Consider the following 8,355-nt stretch of genomic DNA (forward strand, 5'->3'; position numbering starts at 1 on the left):
GGTGGGGGAGGGGGCGAAAATTCTTGAAGCCTTGAAGAATGTTTGGAAGTCGAGAACATTATCTCGGAAAGCAAAAATGGGTATGTTTGAAGGAATACTGGTTCCAACAATGTTGTATGGTTGCGAGGCGTAGGCTATGGATAGAGTTGTGCGTAGGAGGGTGGATGTGCTAGAAATGAGATGTTTGAGGACAATATGTGTTGTGAGGTGGTTTGATGGAGTAAGTAATGTAAGGGTAAGAGAGATGTGTGGAAATAAAAAGAGTTTGGTTGAAAGAGCAGAAGAGGGCGTTTTGAAATGGTCTGGTCACATGGAGAGAATGAGTGAGGAAAGATTGACCAAGAGGATATATGTGTCAGAGGTGGAGGGAACGAGGAGAAGTGGGAGACCAAATTTTAGATGGAAAGATGGAGTGAAAATAATTTTGAGTGATCGCGGCCAGAACATACAGGAGGGTGAAAGGCGTGCAAGGAATAGAGTGAATTGGAACGATGTGGTATACCGGGGTCGACGAGCTGTCAATGGATTGAACCATGGCATGTGAAGCGTCTGGGGTAAACCATGGAAAGTTGTGTGGGACCTGGATGTGGAAAGGGAGCTGTGTTTTCGGTGCATTATTGCATGATAGCTAGAGTCTGAGTGTGAACGAATGGGGCCTTTGGTGTCTTTTCCTAGCGCTACCTCGTACATATGAGGGGGGAGGGGGTTGTTATTCAATGTGTGGCGGGGTGGCGATGGGAACAAATAAAGGCAGACAGTATAAATTATGTACTTGTGTATATATGTATATGTCTCTGTGTGTATATATATGTGTACATTGAGATGTATAGGTATGTATATTTGCGTGTGTGGACGTGTATGTATATACATGTGTATGTGGGCGGGTCGGGCCATTCTTTCGTGTGTTTCCTTGCGCTACCTCGCTAACGCGTGAGACAGTGACAAAGCAAAAAAAAAAAAATATATATATATATATATATATATATAAATATATATATATTTTTTCTTTTTTGCTGTCTCCCGCGTTTGCGAGGTAGCGCAAGGAAACAGACGAAAGAAATGGCCCAACCCACCCCCATACACATGTATATACATACGTCCACACACGCAAATATACATACCTACACAGCTTTCCACGGTTTACCCCAGACGCTTCACATGCTCTGATTCAAACCACTGACAGCACGTAGACCCCGGTATACCACATCGATCCAGTTCACTCTATTCCTTGCCCTCCTTTCACCCTCCAGCATGTTCAGGCCCCGATCACACAAAATCTTTTTCACTCCATCTTTACACCTCCAATTTGGTCTCCCACTTCTCCTCGTTCCCTCCACCTCCACCACATATATCCTCTTGGTCAATCTTTCCTCACTCATTCTCTCCATGTGCCCAAACCATTTCAAAACACCCTCTTCTGCTCTCTCAACCACACTCTTTTTATTTCCACACATCTCTCTTACCCTTACGTTACTTACTCGATCAAACCACCTCACACCACATATTGTCCTCAAACATCTCATTTCCAGCACATCCATCCTCCTGCGCACAACTCTATCCATAGCCCACGCCTGGCAACCATAAAATATTGTTGGAACCACTATTCCTCCAAACATACCCATTTTTGCTTTCCGAGATAATGTTTTCGACTTTCACACATTCTTCAAGGCTCCCAGGATTTTCGCCCCCTCCCCCACCCTATGATCCACTTCCGCTTCCATGGTTCCATCCGCTGCCAGATCCACTCCCAGATATCTAAAACACTTCACTTCCTCCAGTTTTTCTCCATTCAAACTTACCTCCCAATTGACTTGACCCTCAATCCTACTGTACCTAATTACCTTGCTCTTATTCACATTTACTCTTAACTTTCTTCTTTCACACACTTTACCAAACTCAGTCACCAGCTTCTGCAGTTTCTCACATGAATCAGCCACCAGCGCTGTATCATCAGCGAACAACAACTGACTCACTTCCCAAGCTCTCTCATCCCCAACAGACTTCATACTTGCCCCTCTTTCCAAAACTCTTGCATTCACCTCCCTAACAACCCCATCCATAAAAAAATTGAACAACCATGGAGACATCACACACCCCTGCCGCAGACCTACATTCACTGAGAACCAATCACTTTCCTCTCTTTCTACACGTACACATGCCTAACATCCTCGAGAAAAACTTTTCACTGCTTCTAACAACTTGCCTCCCGCACCATATATTCTTAATACCTTCCACAGAGCATTTCTATCAACTGTATCATATGCCTTCTCCAGATCCATAAATGCTACATACAAATCCATTTGCTTTTCTAAGTATTTCTCACATACATTCTTCAAAGCAAACACCTGATCCACACATCCTCTACCACTTCTGAAACCACACTGCTATTCCCCAATCTGATGCTCTGTACATGCCTTCACCCTCTCAATCAATACCCTCCCATATAATTTCCCAGGAATATTCAACAAACTTATACTTCTGTAATTTGAGCACTCACTCTTATCCCCTTTGCCTTTGTACAATGGCACTATGCACCCATTCCGCCAATCCTCAGGCATCTCACCATGAGTCATACATACATTAAATAACCTTACCAACCAGTCAATAATACAGTCACCCCCTCTTTTAATAAATTCCACTGCAATACCATCCAAACCTGTTGCCTTGCCGGCTTTCATCTTACGCAAAGCTTTTACTACCTCTTCTCTGTTTATCAAATCATTTTCCCTAACCCTCTCACTTTGCACACAACCTCAACCAAAACACGCTATATCTGCCACTCTATCATCAAACACATTCAACAAACCTTCCAAATACTCACTCCATCTCCTTCTTACATCACCACTATATATATATATATATATTTATATATATATATATATATATATATATATATATATATATATATATATATATATATATATATATATATATATATATATATATATATATATATATATATATATATATATATATATATATATACGGGTAAATTATATGGGAGGGTATTGATTGAGAGGGTGAAGGCATGTACAGAGCATCAGATTGGGGAATAGCAGTGTTGTTTCAGAAGTGGTAGAGGATGTGTGGATCAGGTGTTTGCTTTGAAGAATGTATGTGAGAAATACTTAGAAAAGCCAATGTATTTGTATGTAGCATTTATGGATCTGGAGAAGGCATATGATAGAGTTGATAGAGATGCTCTGTGGAAGGTATTAAGAATATATGGTGTGGGAGGAAAGTTGTTAGAAGCAGTGAAAAGTTTTTATCGAGGATGTAAGGCATGTGCACGTGTAGGAAGAGAGGAAAGTGATTGGTTCTCAGTGAATGTAGGTTTGCGGCAGGGGTGTGTGATGTCTCCATGGTTGTTTAATTTGTTTATGGATGGGGTTGTTAGGGAGATGAATGCAAGAGTTTTGGAAAGAGGGAAAGTATGAAGTCTGTTGGGGATGAGAGAGCTTGGGAAGTGAGTCAGTTGTTGTTCGCTGATGATACAGCGCTGGCGGCTGATTCATGTGAGAAACTGCAGAAGCTGGTGACTGAGTTTGGTAAAGTGTGTGAAAGAAGAAAGTTAAGAGTAAATGTGAATAAGAGCAAGGTTATTAGGTACAGTAGGGTTGAGGGTCAAGTCTATTGGGAGGTGAGTTTGAATGGAGAAAAACTGGAGGAAGTGAAGTGTTTTAGATATCTGGGAGTGGATCTGGCAGCGGATGGAACCATGGAAGCGGAAGTGGATCATAGGGTGGGGGAGGGGGCGAAAATTCTGGGGGCCTTGAAGAATGTGTGGAAGTCGAGAACATTATCCCGGAAAGCAAAAATGGGTATGTTTAAAGGAATAGTGGTTCCAACAATGTTGTATGGTTGCGAGGCGTGGGCTATGGATAGAGTGGTGCGCAGGAGGATGGATGTGCTGGAAATGAGATGTTTGAGGAGAATATGTGGTGTGAGGTGGTTTGATCGAGTAAGTAACGTAAGGGTAAGAGAGATGTGTGGAAATAAAAAGAGCGTGATTGAGAGAGCAGAAGAGGGTGTTTTGAAATGGTTTGGGCACATGGAGAGAATGAGTGAGGAAAGATTGACCAAGAGGATATATGTGTCGGAGGTGGAGGGAACGAGGAGAAGAGGGAGACCAAATTGGAGGTGAAAAGATGGAGAGAAGAAGATTTTGTGTGATCGGGGCCTGAACATGCAGGAGGGTGAAAGGAGGGCAAGGAATAGAGTGAATTGGAGCGATGTGGTATACCGGGGTTGACGTGCTGTCAGTGGATTGAATCAGGGCATGTGAAGCGTCTGGGGTAAACCATGGAAAGCTGTGTAGGTATGTATATTTGCGCGTGTGGACGTATGTATATACATGTGTATGGGGGTGGGTTGGGCCATTTCTTTCGTCTGTTTCCTTGCGCTACCTCGCAAACGCGGGAGACAGCGACAAAGCAAAAAAAAAAAAAAAAAAAATATATATATGGTTTGGAAATGTCTGGGGAGTGAAGTCAGGGGTTAGTGAGAGGACAAGAGCAAGGGAAGGAGTAGCAATACTCCTGAAACAGGAGTTGTGGGAGTATGTGATAGAATGTAAGAAAGTAAATTCTCGATTAATATGGGTAAAATTGAAAGTTGATGGAGAGAGGTGGGTGATTATTGGTGCATATGCACCTGGGCATGAGAAGAAAGATCATGAGAGGCAAGTGTTTTGGGAGCAGCTAAATGAGTGTGTTAGCGGTTTTGATGCACGAGACCGGGTTATAGTGATGGGTGATTTGAATGCAAAGGTGAGTAATGTGGCAGTTGAGGGAATAATTGGTATGCATGGGGTGTTCAGTGTTGTAAATGGAAATGGTGAAGAGCTTGTAGATTTATGTGCTGAAAAAGGACTGATGATTGGGAATACCTGGTTTAAAAAGCGAGATATACATAAGTATACTTATGTAAGTAGGAGAGATGGCCAGAGAGCATTATTGGATTACGTGTTAATTGACAGGCGTGCGAAAGAGAGACTTTTGGATGTCAATGTGCTGAGAGGTGCAACTGGAGGGATGTCTGATCATTATCTTGTGGAGGCTAAGGTGAAGATTAGTATGGGTTTTCAGAAAAGAAGAGTGAATGTTGGGGTGAAGAAGGTGGTGAGAGTAAGTGAGCTTGGGAAGGAGACCTGTGTGAAGAAGTATCAGGAGAGACTATGTACAGAATGGAAAAAGGTGAGAACAATGGAAGTAAGGGGAGTGGGGGAGGAACGGGATGTATTTAGGGAATCAGTGATGGATTGCGCAAAAGATGCTTGTGGCATGAGAAGAGTGGGAGGTGGGCTGTTTAGAAAGGGTAGTGAGTGGTGGGATGAAGAAGTAAGAGTATTAGTGAAAGAGAAGAGAGAGGCATTTGGACGATTTTTGCAGGGAAAAAATGCAATTGAGTGGGAGAAGTATAAAAGAAAGAGACAGGAGGTCAAGAGAAAGGTGCAAGAGGTGAAAAAAAGGGCAAATGAGAGTTGGGGTGAGAGACTATCAGTAAATTTTAGGGAGAATAAAAAGATGTTCTGGAAGGAGGTAAATAGGGTGAGTAAGACAAGGGAGCAAATGGGAACTTCAGTGAAGGGCGCAAATGGGGAGGTGATAACAAGTAGTGGTGATGTGAGAAGGAGATGGAATGAGTATTTTGAAGGTTTGTTGAATGTGTCTGATGACAGAGTGGCAGATATAGGGTGTTTGGGTCGAGGTGGTGTGCAAAGTGAGAGGGTTAGGGAAAATGATTTGGTAAACAGAGAAGAGGTAGTAAAAGCTTTGCGGAAGATGAAAGCCGGCAAGGCAGCAGGTTTGGATGGTATTGCTGTGGAATTTATTAAAAAAGGGGGTGACTGTATTGTTGACTGGTTGGTAAGGTTATTTAATGTATGTATGACTCATGGTGAGGTGCCTGAGGATTGGCGGAATGCGTGCATAGTGCCATTGTACAAAGGCAAAGGGGATAAGAGTGAGTGCTCAAATTACAGAGGTATAAGTTTGTTGAGTATTCCTGGTAAATTATATGGGAGGGTATTGATTGAGAGGGTGAAGGCATGTACAGAGCATCAGATTGGGGAAGAGCAGTGTGGTTTCAGAAGTGGTAGAGGATGTGTGGATCAGGTGTTTGCTTTGAAGAATGTATGTGAGAAATACTTAGAAAAGCAAATGGATTTGTATGTAGCATTTATGGATCTGGAGAAGGCATATGATAGAGTTGATAGAGATGCTCTGTGGAAGGTATTAAGAATATATGGTGTGGGAGGCAAGTTGTTAGAAGCAGTGAAAAGTTTTTATCGAGGATGTAAGGCATGTGTACGTGTAGGAAGAGAGGAAAGTGATTGGTTCTCAGTGAATGTAGGTTTGCGGCAGGGGTGTGTGATGTCTCCATGGTTGTTTAATTTGTTTATGGATGGGGTTGTTAGGGAGGTAATGCAAGAGTCTTGGAAAGAGGGGCAAGTATGAAGTCTGTTGGGGATGAGAGAGCTTGGGAAGTGAGTCAGTTGTTGTTCGCTGATGATACAGCGCTGGTGGCGGATTCATGTGAGAAACTGCAGAAGCTGGTGACGGAGTTTGGTAAAGTGTGTGGAAGAAGAAAGTTAAGAGTAAATGTGAATAAGAGCAAGGTTATTAGGTACAGTAGGGTTGAGGGTCAAGTCAATTGGGAGGTGAGTTTGAATGGTGAAAAACTGGAGGAAGTGAAGTGTTTTAGATATCTGGAGTGGATCTGTCAGCGGATGGAACCATGGAAGCGGAAGTGGATCATAGGGTGGGGGAGGGGGCGAAAATTTTGGGAGCCTTGAAAAATGTGTGGAAGTCGAGAACATTATCCGGAAAGCAAAAATGGGTATGTTTGAAGGAATAGTGGTTCCAACAATGTTGTATGGTTGCGAGGCGTGGGCTATGGATAGAGTTGTGCGCAGGAGGATGGATGTGCTGGAAATGAGATGTTTGAGGACAATGTGTGGTGTGAGGTGGTTTGATCGAGTAAGTAACGTAAGGGTAAGAGAGATGTGTGGAAATAAAAAGAGCGTGGTTGAGAGAGCAGAAGAGGGTGTTTTGAAATGGTTTGGGCACATGGAGAGAATGAGTGAGGAAAGATTGACCAAGAGGATATATGTGTCGGAGGTGGAGGGAACGAGGAGAAGAGGGAGACCAAATTGGAGGTGGAAAGATGGAGTGAAAAAGATTTTGTGTGATCGGGGCCTGAACATGCAGGAGGGTGAAAGGAGGGCAAGGAATAGAGTGAATTGGAGCGATGTGGTATACAGGGGTTGACGTGCTGTCAGTGGATTGAATCAAGGCATGTGAAGCGTCGGGGTAAACCATGGAAAGCTGTGTAGGTATGTATATTTGGTGTGTGGACGTGTGTATGTACATGTGTATGGGGGGGGTTGGGGCCATTTCTTTCGTCTGTTTCCTTGCGTACCTCGCAAACGCGGGAGACAGCGACAAAGTATAAAAAAAAAAAAAAAAAAAAAAAATATATATATATTATATATATATATATATATATATATATTATATATATATATATTTTTTATTTATATATATTCTTTTTTTTTTGCTTTGTCGCTGTCTCCGCGTTTGCGAGGTTAGCGCAAGGAAACAGACGAAAGAAATGGCCCAACCCACCCCCATACACATGTATATACTATAAGTCCAGGACACACAAATATATATACCTACACAGCTTTCCATGGTTTACCCCAGACGCTTCACATGCCTAATTCAATCCACTGACAGCACGTCAACCCCGGTATACCACATCGATCCAATTCACTCTATTCCTTGCCCTCCTTTCACCCTCCTGCATGTTCAGGCCCCGATCACACAAAATCTTTTTCACTCCATCTTTCCACCTCCAGTTTGGTCTCACCACTTCTCGTTCCCTCCACCTCGACACATATATCCTCTTGGTCAATCTTTCCTCACTCATTCTCTCCATGTGCCCAAACCATTTCAAAACACCCTCTTCTGCTCTCTCAATCACGCTCTTTTTATTTCCACACATCTCTCTTACCCTTACGTTACTTACTCGATCAAACACCTCACACCACACATTGTCCTCAAACATCTCATTTCCAGCACATCCATCCTCCTGCGCACAACTCTATCCATAGCCCACGCCTGGCAACCATACAACATTGTTGGAACCACTATTCCTTCAAACATACCCATTTTGCTTTCCGAGATAATGTTCTCGACTTCCACACATTCTTCAAGGCTCCCAGAATTTTTCGCCCCCTCCCCAACCCTATGATCCACTTCCGCTTCATGGTTCCATCCGCTGCCAGATCCACTCCCAGATATCTAAAACATTTTACTTCCTCCAGTTTTTCTCCATTTAAACTTACCTCCC

Source organism: Panulirus ornatus, chromosome 38 (assembly GCF_036320965.1).
Source record: "Panulirus ornatus isolate Po-2019 chromosome 38, ASM3632096v1, whole genome shotgun sequence".
NCBI classification, from domain to species: domain Eukaryota; kingdom Metazoa; phylum Arthropoda; class Malacostraca; order Decapoda; family Palinuridae; genus Panulirus; species Panulirus ornatus.